The following is a 13561-nucleotide window of genomic DNA, read 5'->3' on the forward strand; positions in this document are numbered from 1 at the left end:
AGGGGTCCAGGTTGTGAAGAGTTTTCCACTCCAAACAGGATTTTATATTTGGCTTTGGAGGTTATAGAGTTTATTAAATAGGAAGAGGGTGTGCATGGTTACAGGGCAGCTAGGTGGCACAGTGACCACATAGAATGCTGGGCCTGGTGTCAGGAAGACTCATCTTCATGAGTTCAAATCTGGTTGCAGACACTTCCCAGCTGTGTGACTCTGAGCAAATCACTTCACCCTGTTTGCCTCAGTTTCCTCATCTGTCAAATCTGGAGAAGGAAATGGCAAATCACTCTAGTATTTCTGCCAAGATAGCGCCCAAATGTGGTCACAAAGAGTCAGACACAACTGAAATCATTGAACAACAGTGTGAGTAGAGAGGAAAGGGAACATACACAAATAGACATATATGTACATGCAAATACATGCACACACACACATATACAAAGGTGATGTGAAGGTAGGAAAAACAGAATTTAGCCATGAATTGGACATGTGGTATGTGAGTAAGGAGTCCAGTATAATCCCAAGGTTGTGACTCTACATTTCTGGGAGAAACGTAGTGCCCTTGACAATGACAGCAAGTTCCGAGGAGTTTTGGCCATGTTGAGTTTGGGATGCACAGAAGAGAGTTGGTGATGTGGGCCTTCAATTCTGGAGAGAGACTAGTATTGGATACATAGATCTGGAATCACCTGTATAGAGATAACAATGAAATCCATGGGAGCTGAGGAGATCCCAAAGTGAAGTAGCATTTATAAAAAAGAGAAGAGGACCTGGGACTGAGCCTTGGAGGACATCCGTATTAACAAGTGTGGTATGAATCATGATAATGGTGATGAGGATGAAGATAATAGCTAATATTCACATAGTGTTTACAATGTGTCAGGCACTGTATTAAATACTTTACTAGTGTTATGTCATTTGATCCTCACAACAATCCTGGGAGGTAAATACTATTACAAATTTTATGGATGAGGAAACTGAGGCAAAGAGAGGGTTTTTTTTCCTTGTCCAGGGTTGCATAGTTAGTGTCTGAGGGTGGATTTGAATTCAAGTCCTCTTGAATAAAGAACCAGTCACATAGGCCATCAATGCAGAACTGTGATTAGTTCTTAGTGTCCAGGGTATCAGGGTCAGGATGGTGAGTGGACAGATTTTATTAGGTGATCACTGAAGTTGTTTCCAGGTCTGAGGTTCAGTTTGTAAAGAGTTTCCCTCATGACCACCTTTCATGTTGGCAGAAGCCTTATCATCATGGCTACTGGCATCATCATCACGTCATCCCTGCCATCATTGAGAGTATCATCATCACCATCAATCTTGTCACCATCACTATCACCACCATTGCCATGTCGCCATCTTGTTTATCACCATCATAATTTTACTAATTCTTTCCATGACCATTGTCACCACTACCATCACCATCCCACACATTTACACAGCGCTTTGGGGTTTGTAAAGCACTTTCCGTATGTCATTGCTCCACATATTTACCTGTCTTCCTCTTCTTCAATGTGATGAAAACAACAGCACAGCTCAGCAACATGGTGATGATTGCCAGGATGCTCAAGACCATGTACCAAGGTCTTACCTTAGTGGGTTTTACAGGCACTGGTAAAAATGAAGGGCACGGACAAATGGGGGTGGAAATCTTAACTGAAAGCAATGGTCAGTAATATTAGAGGTAATAGAATCATAGATTTAGAACTGGAATCCTTCCCTGTGGGCCCTCCCTGGCTAGGGGCTGGAGAGGCTAACTCCAGGATATGCTCTCTTGGGGACTGACCAGGCCAGTTTGGGTGGGACACTCACCAGAGTACACAGCTGGAGTCTCTAGCTCACTGTGCTCCACCACACAGGTGTACCCTGTCTCCATGTCCTTTGACTGGAGCTTCAGGGTGATTTGGAGGTAGAAGGTGGCATCAATGTTAGGCAAGATGCCACTGGAGCTCTCCTGCCCCCACACCACCAGCTGCGCATCCTTCTCCCAGTGCAGCAGGATAGAGCGGGGGTAGAAGCCTGTGGCTGTGCAGGAGAGGATGATGTTGCCATCTGGGGCATCATGCTGGTTCACGGTCACCTCTGGGGGCACTGTGGGCAGAGGTCAGTACAGAATGGTGGTATTCCTTCCTTCATTTCAATCCTCTTTTCCCACCCTGGCCTCCTTATTATCCTAGTTCCTTCCACATTAACTGAGACCCAGTAAAAGCATGAGTGCCAAACTTTTCATCTCTTTGTACCTTGCTCACTGATTTGCTGACATAACAAAGAAAAGATAGTGGTTAATTTTCCCTTTCTAAGAATGAAATGTCCCTAGGACAGGGACTGTTTTTAATTAGCTTTCACATTTCCATTTTCTTGTTCAGTGCCTTGTACCTAGTAGGTGCTTAATTGTTGCTTGCTGGATTATATTGATGATAATGGTGCAGAACATATCAAAATCAATTGAGAGTAGCCATTAGGCTCCTATTTGTTGTAACCAGTTAACATAAGTTTAACAGACTATTTAAAGTTATAATACTTGAGAAGACCCATGGCTTCATCACTGTGGGTACTTCCTACACCCGTGAACGTCCTAAGACCTACAAAACTCAGTAAACAGGATCTCCTGAGGTTCATTTGAAAATAAACAAACAAACGAAATCAGTCAGCGGCTTTCTTTCTGGTGATGGGCATCTCTGCCTTTAGCTAGACTGCTGGACAGAGACAGAGTTCATCCTCAGAGGCAGCTGAGTGGATAGATTTTTGTGCCTGGAGTCAAGAAGACCCCAGTTCAAATCTGACCTCTGACACTCACTGGCTGTGCAATCCTAGGCAAGTCAACCTCTATTTACCTCAACTTCCTCATCTGTAAAATGAGGATAATAATAGCAGCCCCTTTCTGGGATTGCTGTGAGGATCAAAGGAGACAACATTTGTAAAAAAAACCACAGCCTCACCGTCTGTGGCAGATAGTAGGTGCTCTATAAATGCTCATTTTCTTTTTTTTCCCCCTTCCTTGGATTGATGCTGTAGTTGGTCCTATACTTCCCCCGTATTTTTCACTCTGATTAGTATTCACAGCTCATGATTCCCCCCTCCACCAAAGAAATACAACCTCCCCATTTCTATGGTGCTGATTTTTGCCTTGTGAATTTGAGGTTCCCTGGCATTCTGAGCTAGAGCTCTAGGCTCCTGCTTTAGGGATTCATCTTCTATACAAGTGCCACTGGTCCAGATCTCCTGGGAGGAGAGGGGCCTCACCACTATCCCGGATGTTTGAATACTGTAGGACTTTTCTCATTGGTTGGACACAATAGTCTTCCAGGTAATGTTTCACCTTCTTGGAGCAGTAGATCTTCTCTGAGAGGAGTGTGGCAGGTTCAGCCTCAGGCTTCTTGGCCACCCAGAGGCTTATCCACTCATCCATCTGGCAGAAGTCCTCGCCATCCACAGCGCACCAGATGCGGCTGCTCACATGGATGTCTCTGTCCAGGTGACAGTTATGCCAGATCTGGACCGTGTGGTTCTCTGTGAGAGCAAAGAGTTCCTTTGAGGACAAAGTCAGTGTGAATGTGGAATGAAAATGCCTAGTGGGTGGGGACTTTTCGTCTTCCCATCTCCATTGGCTGGCACATATAGGTGCTTAATATACGTTGATGAGATTGGATTGGGTGAAAGGGAATCTGGAGGATGGTCCCTGTCTTGTGGATCTCCTAAGGAAAGAGATTGCCTTTGTAAAGATTGGAAGGGACCTGCATCAAGTTGAAGGTTTCTGATTTTTGAGGTGATGGGAACATTATCATCTGTCTTCTCCAGCATCTTCCCCTCTATTATTCCTATTCTTTCCCTAATTGTCAATCTCTTTTTATCTACTTCTCTACACACGTCTGGCATCCTCACACTTAAAACAAACATTTTTACTGATCTAATCAATCACTGCTAGCTATTGTCTTATCTCTGCTTCCTTTCATTCATAAACTTGACAAAACCACCCACAATTGGGGTATATACTTTGGCTTGTCTCACTCTTTTCTAAACCTCTGTCCTTTGGCTTTTATCATTCACCTGAAAGGGTTCTCTCCAATCTTACAGGCCAAATCTAGTAGTCTTTCTCAATGCACGTCCTTCTTGACCTCTCTGTGGCTTTGAACATTCTCAGATCACTCTCTCCTCCTGCAAACTGCTTCCTTTCTAGGTGTTGGTGACACTCCTTCCTCTTGCTTTCCTCCTACCTGTCTGAGTCTCTTTTGCCTTATCATCCTCCAAGTCTTACCTACTACCTCTGGCCCTCCTCTCTTCTCCTTCCATATATTTAATATGGTGATTTCACCAACTCCCATAGGTTCCATTATCATCTGTAGGTAAATGAGTTCCAGATCTGTATATCCAGCCCTAGTCTGAATTATGACCTCATTCTCACATCTCTAGCTGCCTATTAGACATCTTGCACTGGATGTCTCATAGACATTTCAAACTCAAAATATCCTAGACAGAACTCATTGTCTTTCTCTCCAAACTCTTCCTTCTTCCTTGCTGCCCTATTCTTGTCCAAGGCCCCACCATTCTCCCATTTGCCCAGACTCACATCTTAGGGATTATCCTCACTTCCTTACCCACACCCATCCTATCCTCTAATCTGTTGTCTGATCTTTAGCCAGAAGGTCTCTCGTATAAATCCCCTTCTCTCCGCTCCCATAGCTGCCCAATGAAAGCCCTCATCCCCTCCTGCCTGGACTACAGCAAAAGCTATCTGATTCATCTCCTTGCCTCAAGTCTCTTCCCACTCCAGGCCTTACTTCATTCAGATGCCAAAATGATATTCCTAAACTTTAGATCTGATCTTACTCAACAAACTGCCGTGGCTCCCTGTTACCTCCAGGATAAAACACAAAATCCTGTTTGACCTTTATAACCTCACTCCTTCCTCCTTTCCTAGGTTTCTTACACATTATTAATCGCATCCATGTATCTTGTTATCGGCAACACTGGCCTACTTGCAAGTTACCCCCTTGCCTTGGATGCTTTCTTTCCTCACCTCTGTCTCTCAGTTTTCTTGGCTTCCTTTGAGATGTAGCTCACATTCCAGCCTTTCCCAGCACCTTCCCATTTCCACCTTCTCCTCCCCTGAAACTTTCCTCTCAGATTACCTACTGTTTTCTCTCCACACATCTTGTAGGTACCTAGTTGTTTGTACATTGTCTGCCCTATTGCAACGTAAGGTGGTCCTTGAAGACAAGAAATTTTGTTTTTTGCCTCTTTGCATCCCCAGCATTTAGCACAGTGCTTGTCACATAGTAGACTCTTACTAAATGCATATTGACTGACTGCCCACCTATCCTATATTTATTCCCGTGTGTTCCTTGTTTAGAGAGGAGAGATCTCATTCAGTAAGTGATTAGATGGACAAACCTCTTGAAACTAGCCATTACACAGCAAATTCCATTCTGGGGCCCATGGGGTTGCTAAATCATTCAGCAGAGGGAAAATCAAAGATCATATGGAGAACTACAGTCTGGGGGGATAGCTAAGGAGATAGGGAATATTCAATCAGAGGCTAATTATTTTTGAATGTGTATTCTTTCTTTTCTCTTTTAAATATAATAGAGGAAAAATGACCTCATTACATGGAATATATAGCCACATGGGATAAAAAGGAAAATCAGGGATCAAGATTCAGTAGCCATATCAGGAGAAGGGAGAATGCTATTTGGGCTTCTGAGCTTAGGGACAACAGATATTGATTTGAGCTGGGGTTCAGGGAGTTTAATCTGAAAAGTAGTGGAAGCCCAGGTACCAAAGGCAAAGAACCCTGGACTTGTTCTAAGAGGTAGAACTGGCAACCTGGGAAACTGAGGTGTTTTTTTTAAAATGAGGATTAAGGCTTAGAACAGAAGCCTTCATAATACTTTCCGTGCATAGGGCATAGCAAGCACTGAGCCCCTGGACACTTGCCTTAATGGTGTGATTTCATGGATTTGGGTCCCTAAAGCCCCAGAGGTAAGAGGGCAGTTTGGAAAAGAGTTATGAGAGTAGTGGGGAGTGGGTAAGACTTACTTTTGCATCATTCTGTACCCAATTCTGGAGAGCCCAAAATAATCAATCTCATCGCTCATCAACTTGTACTGCCAATCTTATATGAAGTCCACCCCCAGGGCATGGGAGACCCAGGCCTCCTTGATCTCAAGCTGCTGGGTTTTCTTGTCATAGAAGGCGATCTCTACATCATCCAAGAAGCTGACCATGGTGAAGCTCAAGAGAGTCTTTGATGTGCCCACTGCAGTAAAAAAGGTCTCATGGCTGTGATGGGCTAAATGATAGAAAGGAAAGAAGAGAGAATGGGAGTCAGATGTCATGGCGCCTGCCATGTCTCCCTCTGTTGGGAGGCTAACTGAGGTTGGGCAGGATGCGTGACTTTCCAAGGGACTTTCCAGAAGGGGGCATGGTACCTATCATTCCTTCCAATTCATACCTCCCACATAACTGCCACACAGCACGACTCAGTAAGTTCCACTTGCCCATCAGTTGAGTCAGAGGGTGTTCCTTTGTGATGAAACCACTCTGTCTACCAGAACCTTGCATTTTGGTACTGAAGAATTTAAAAATGAGTATTAGAGATGACTCTGTGGAGATTAATGGTGTTAGGATCATGGCGGAAGCAACGAAAGGAGCTAGTGTCAATGACTGTTGCCCCAGAGAGTACAACTGTTTTTCTGTCTGTGCCAGGGATGGGTGTAGCCAGGGCTCACACACTGGCTGTGTCAATAAAGCGGTTCAGCTGGTTTATTTAGGCAGGGAAGATGACAGAGCCATAGCCGTTGTAGAAAGGATTGGTCCCTTACCATTCTGCAGACACAGAAGCTTACATAGTTCAAGTACAGAAAAGGATGGAGTCATTGTGTGCAGGAAGGCAGCCTGATTGGGGTGAAGTGCCCAGGGCTGGCATTTTTTCCTGCTGGGATTATTTTTCTTAGGAAATGAGATCTTGGGGACCAAGGGAACTGTATTGTGTGGAATGTGTGGCACAATCACACTAGTTTCCTAACTGGTTTCCCTGCCTCAGTTTTCTCCCTGCTTCATTTTATCTTCTATACAGCTGTATGCAAAGTGACTTATTTACAGAAGGTGCATAAACATGTCATTTCCCTACTCCATAAATTCTAATGGCTCCCTATTACTACCAGGATCATCAGTGGGCCAGAATATTGAACTAAACGATAAATTCTGGAAGCAAATTAAAGTTAGCATGATGAGAAACTTCTCAGTCCATGTTTCTATCTCTCTGTCTCCGTCTTTGTCTCTGTCTGTCTTTGCCTCTCTGTTTCTGTTCGTCTCTGTCTCTCCCTACTTCTTTGCTAAAGCCAGAAAAGTTGAAACATATTAGATAGGTATTTCTGATAATTTCAACTTTCTGTAGGAGGAAGAACAGGTAGTGTGCGCTTCTATTCTGAACCTGAGTCTGAGCAGTAAATAAGAACTGGTTGCTTAGCTAGAAATGATAGGAACCTGGAAAGGAGGAGGTGGTTACCTTTGAGCTGGGAGTAGATTAAAAGGGGAAATATGGGCTTGATTTGACATGTACCCAAGACTTGGGGAGAATTTACAGAAAATCAGCTGAATATAGGGAAAGAAAATTCCATGATTCAATAGTTCATAGGGGAAGTTTTCTCAAGAGGGATGGGACACCCTCAAGAATGAAATTATGACACAAATATCCAGCTTATTTCAGTGAGGAAGGACGGGGAACTTTTCTGTGGTTTCATGATTTGACACGGAGACTTAGGGAAAGAGGCAAGCAGGAGTCACCCTGGGAGCTGAGACAGTCAAGCCACCCAGTAATTAAACAGCAGGGCATTTCAGACAAGAAACTTACATTCTATGGACGTAGTCCTCAAACTTCCCAGTCTCAGAATTCCTTTACACTTCTGCCCGCCCCCAAAATTATTTATTTATTTGTTCTCAGTTTTCAACAATCACTTTCATATGTTTTAAATTTTCTCCCCCATCCCTCGCTAAGATGGCACGCAATCTTATATGGGTTCTACACATACATTCTTATTAAACACATTTTCACATTAGTCAGGTTGCATAGAAGAATTGAAACAAATGAGAGAAACCATGAGAAAAACCAAACCAAACTAAAACATAACAAAAGAGAAAACAATCTGCCTCATTCTGCATTGCAATTCTATGGTTCTTTCTCTGAATGTGGATGGCATTTTGCATCATGAGTCCTTTGGAGAAGTTTTGGGTCCTTCCATTGCTGTCAAGGGCTAAGTCTATCAAGGTCAGTCATTACACGCTGTGGCTGTTAACTGTGTATAATGTTCTCCTGGTTCTGCTCATTTCACTCAGCATCAGTTCATATAAATCTTTTCAGGTTTTTCTTTCCGCTTGTTTGCCATTTATTATAGCACAATAGTATTTGATTACATTCATATACCACAGCTTGTTCAGCTATTCCCCAATTGACGGGCATCCCCTCAATTTCCAGTTCTTGGTTATCACAAAAGAACTGCTATATGCTTTATATTTTCAAAAATTATTACAGACCCTTCAAAGAGTTTTGGTTTACATGGGCTATGTCTATTGATATTTACCATATTAGGCATAAAAATATTTGCCATATTAGAATTGACCATGTAAGATATTAGAAATGAAAACATCTTAATGTTATTATTAAAAGAGTTTTGACCTTAAGAAGCCCCTGAAAGTAGCTCAGGGACTCCCAGGGGTCCCTGGACCATATTTTGAGAATTGTTACACTAACTTACTTGCTTCTCCGCAAAGCCTTTCAGCTTTAGTAAAACCTAATAGCGCTATTGGGGGTCAAATGAAATAACATATGCAAATCATATGTAAATCATCATCATCATCATTATCATCATCATCACCAGCACCAGCACCAGCACCAGCAGCAAGACCACCACCGTCATCATCATCATTCCTAATTTACTTTAAGGCTCAGCTAGTGTCACCTTCTACATGAAGTCTTTCTTAGCCCTCCCAGCTGCTAAGGCATCTCCCTCTCCCCTCAAACTTTCTGGTATCTGTTTTGTGAATGTCTTTCTGTGATATATTATCTCTCCCAATTAGATCATAAGCTTTCTGAGGTCATGTGGGGACAAAAACACAGCTTTTGTTTTTGTATCCTCAGTCTTCAGTACAGTGCCTGTCATATAGTAGATCCTTCATCAATGCTTTTTGATTATTTGATTAAGATCCATTCCAGTTCAGGCTTTTTCATTCTTTAATTCTATGATGACAGAGGAAAATTGATTAGCCATATTGGAATGGGCTCCATGCAGTGTGGTGGAGCAGGAGGAATGCTCCACCTCCAAGTCCCAGGGTCCATCAGTAGAGCTGCTGCTGACAGAGAGGAGCAGAAGTAGTAGGAAGAGAGTATAGGATAGCTGTGAAATGTGGCCCCCTTCTTCCTTGGGGTTTTCTCTCCTAGAGACACTGACATCCCTGGTCTCCAGGTCTGAGCAAGCTCTAGTCAGCATTGCCCCAAGCCTCAACGTGTTTGATGCTTGCTAGACTCTGTACCCTACACAGAAGAGCCTAGGTACAGGAAGAACAAGTCAATGCTGACCCTGCAAACAAGGCAAGTCAGGAGCTGCTGCTGTTTACTAAGACACACTTGCTTTTTACTCTTGTACCAAGGTTCAAGATGCACCCTTGCCAGTCATTTTCATACCTCAGAAACTAATGGGCAAATATTCTTTTCTCTCATTTCCCCAATAACCTCAGATCTAGCCTTCTAATCAGATACCCAACTCACCTGCCTCAGTTTCCCTTATAGCAAATACTCCCATAATGTACAGCCAGGATGACAATGACTTTCTCCTTGGCTTCTGACTCTTCATCCTGCAGCTGCTTGGCTTCCTCAGCAGCATCTCATTTGGGCAGAAGCTCTTGTCCTCAAGCCTCGTATTGTCTAAGGTACCTAAATGAGAAATGTCTCCCTGTGCCTCATCCCCACCCCTGTCAGGGTTGGCTCTGCCAGGTCTTTTTCTCTCATATGTCCTGGACAGCATCTGTCTCCAGGCAGAAACTGACCCTGCCTGGCAGGCATAAAAACAGAAATGAAATTTAATCCATGGTACCACCTGGAAACTCCACAGCATGGTCATCATCAGACTTTGTCAGGAAGACCCACAATGCCACAGACGTGGTTGGCATTCTTCAAATTATCTGAATTAAGCTGGATTTAGACAGTGGGCAATGATTGATGAAGCAGACAGAGTTCTAGCTTTGGTGAGCTCCTGGTCTAATGGAAGAAGCATAGCCTCTCCTCTTAGAGAATCTGGAGGATTCTCTCCTGACTGGAGGGACAATCTGCTCTGGGGAAATAACTTTCTGATGAGATATATGATCTTACCTGTATGAGCCCAGAGTCTGAAACTGTGATTTTGTACTGGTCCCCAACACAATCTCCCTCAATTCACAAGGACTTCAATGCCTTCTAGGGCCCCCCAAAAAGCATTTTGATGCTCCCTCAAGCAGTAGTGGTAGTGCAGTGGATAGAGCACCAGGAGTCAAGAAGAGTCACCTTCATTAGTTCAAATCTGGCCTTAGACATTTACTAGCTGTATGACTCTGGGCAAGTCACTTAATCTAGTTTGCCTCAGTTTCCTTACCTGCAAAATGAACTGGAGAAGAGAATGACAAATCGCCCTGTTATCTTTACCAAGGAAATCCCAAATGAGGTCACAGTGACTTAGAAATGGCTGAAAATGACTGAGCAACTTAAACTTAAACTTAAATTTGACTTAAACTCCCATTTCCCTAGTCTCCTTAAATCCCATGACTTTTATTCTACCTCAGCTACACACAAGGATAATCACACTTTGTGTGTCACCATTGTCCAAAAGCAGTCCACATCCTGAAAACAATGTGGAATTCCGCTGTCTGACTCTGCCTCCCATCATTCCATTTCTACTTGTGCCTCAACTCTCCCAAATACATTTTCCTCCTTCATTGCTCCTGATAATTCCTGTATTCATCAGTGCTTTTCCAGGCCATTACCCCTGTTCTAGCTTCGTTCCCAATTTTAACTCTACATGCTGCCGTTCAACTGCTCTGTCTCTGATACGTATGACTCCATTGCCCTCTTGCCCCCATAGATGGTTATCCTTAAGTAGACTTATGCCATGCATTATACCACCCACCTGGCTCCTCTGCTCTTACTCCCAAGCTGCTGAGCAGGGCTGGGAGAAGTCTCACAACCGTGCTAACTTTCTGATATTGAATTGCCCTTCCAGCCCCAAAGCAATATTTTTATTCCTCCTTAGTTGATTCTGTACCTCACTCACCAAAGAAATTGTTCCAATGCTTCGCTTCTCTCCTCAGTGCCCCTCTCTTCCCTCTCCGCAACTTCCCTTCCTCTTCCCATCTCCATTGAGGAGAGAAATTGAGATGATTTCCCAATCTCTCCTTTCCTCCAGTCTTCTCTTCATCCAGAGCCCTTGATCCCATCTTACCTCACCCCCACATTGTACATTCTACTCTACCATCATTCTTCCACCCCCATCTTTTTGTGTTCAACCATTCCCTATTTCCTGGTTCCTTTCCTACATCCTTCAAACAAAACCATGTCCCCCCCATCCTTAAAAACATTCACTAGACCCTACCATCCCCTTAAGGTATTGTCTAATAATTCTCTTTTTTTAAGGTCTTGGAAAAGCAACCTATACTCATTGTCTCCATTTTCTCTCCTCTCACTTAATCTTCAACGCTTTGCCCTCTGGCTTCCCACAACAGTACTAGGTACTGAGCTGGAATAACTACCACTTCCAAGGCTTTGGGGTTTAAAGTCTTGGGCTGTTTCCCCCAGGTTCTGAAGGGAGATGGTGGCCAAAATGATTTGATTTTCCTGGCCCATGTATCTTCCTGTCTCTCCCACTGCTGCTTCAATTAGACTGGCCTGCCAGCCTTGGGTGTGGCAGGCAATTGGGGATGTCTGGCCCCTTCTCCATTACAGCTACCTTCCCAGATGATGACTGTGAGCAATTGACTGGAAGCAGGAACCTGTGGTGTGGGGGTGGGTGGGTGACAATTCTACTCCCAACACTCTTGTGCTTATTTGCTGGTTGGTGGCAGTTGGTTAGTTATTACCAGTAGTGATAAGGAAGGCGGGCTTCTCTTCCACAATGATTTCTTACTTCAGTGATGGGTGTGGGGCACGAACTAGAAGCAGGTCTGGTGGCCTGGAGTGGGTTGGCATTGCTAATCCCAAGCTCCTTTGGCTCAAGGTCCTGGGCTTTCTCCACCAAGTATGAGAGGAAATGGTGATCGAGTTGGTGGTGATGGGAGTAGTATGACATGCCTGGCATGTTCTGACTCCTGTCCCTGTCTTAGAGGGACTTGCTGCTTGAATGAGGCTGGCATGCTTGCCCTTCGTGTGGCAGTCAATTGGCAGTTTGTAGGGGTGGCTTATCCCCTTTTCACAGTTTGCCTTGGATTCAAACAGATAACATTTTGTCATTTTTGAGATTAGAGCTGAAGAAGGAAATGGCAAAGCACTCCAGGATCTTTGCCAAGGAAACCCCCAAAGGAGTTTGTCCACAAAGAGTTGGACAGGACTGAAAATGACCAAACAATAACAAAACTACAGTACTGCTTTTCTCATCTTTGTATTGACTGTGAAGGCTACTCTGTTCCCTCTAAGGGATTCTTGCGCATAGTGGTACATGTAATGACCACCTAAATTAAATTCACCCATTGTCTTCCAGTTCAGTTCACTGACACCCAAGATGTCAATGCTTAATCTTTCCACCTCCTGTTTGACCACATCCAGCTCACCTTCATAGATCTTGCATTCCGAGTTCCTATGCAATATTGATCTTTACAGCATCCGACTTTCCTTTTGTTACCAGACACATCCCCAGCTGAGCCTCCTTTTGGTTTTGGTCAAGCTGCTTCATTAGTAATGGAGCTGCTTGTAGTTGTCCTCTGCACTTCCCCAGTAGCATGTTGGACATCATGAGAAATGACCTTTTGTCAAGTGGCCACCTGAAGAGTTTGTGAATTCCTAGATTCCTCAATAGAAGCTTACTGGGAGCTGGAGAAATTCACAGCTATCTCTTCTTTGAGAAGACAGTCACTCTTGGGAGGATGAAGCCAAGCCATGCTCCAGCTCGTCAGAAAGACATAGATAGACCTTGAGGCAGCTGTTCTTGGTCCCAATACTATGTTTACAAGTAAGGAATAAGAAGGCAAGATGGAATCTGGCATTCCCTTTAAAGTCTGTTGAGCTGATAGAGAAATAAAATACAAGAAAACAAGAAGTCTCTTCTAGGTTCAGTGGTTAATCCTCTTTGAGAACAGCTTTCTTCCCTAGCTTCTGTCAAATCATTTAGCATGGAGCCAAGAAACATCTGGCTTACTGAGAGTGCCCAATGCCTTGCAATGTGTGTGTATGTGTGTGTGTGTATGTGTTGCTGAATTTATTAACCCTGTTACATTGTATTTGCTCACCTACAAACATGCTTTATTTACCACTCTTTATTGGAGACCATAGAAGGAATAGCTAGCTAGTTAGCTAAAGCATGTATTAAGTCTTCATATGTGGTAGTAATCATGC

At 43.7% G+C, this 13561-nt stretch overlaps 1 pseudogene; it reads right to left on the bottom strand.

Moving 5' to 3' along the window:
- Positions 1 to 1258: 1258 nt before the first annotated feature.
- Positions 1259 to 6435, bottom strand: LOC140528668 (hereditary hemochromatosis protein homolog; annotated as a pseudogene).
- Positions 6436 to 13561: the final 7126 nt, after the last annotated feature.

This window comes from Notamacropus eugenii, chromosome 1, assembly GCF_028372415.1.
Source record: "Notamacropus eugenii isolate mMacEug1 chromosome 1, mMacEug1.pri_v2, whole genome shotgun sequence".
Lineage (NCBI taxonomy): Eukaryota > Metazoa > Chordata > Mammalia > Diprotodontia > Macropodidae > Notamacropus > Notamacropus eugenii.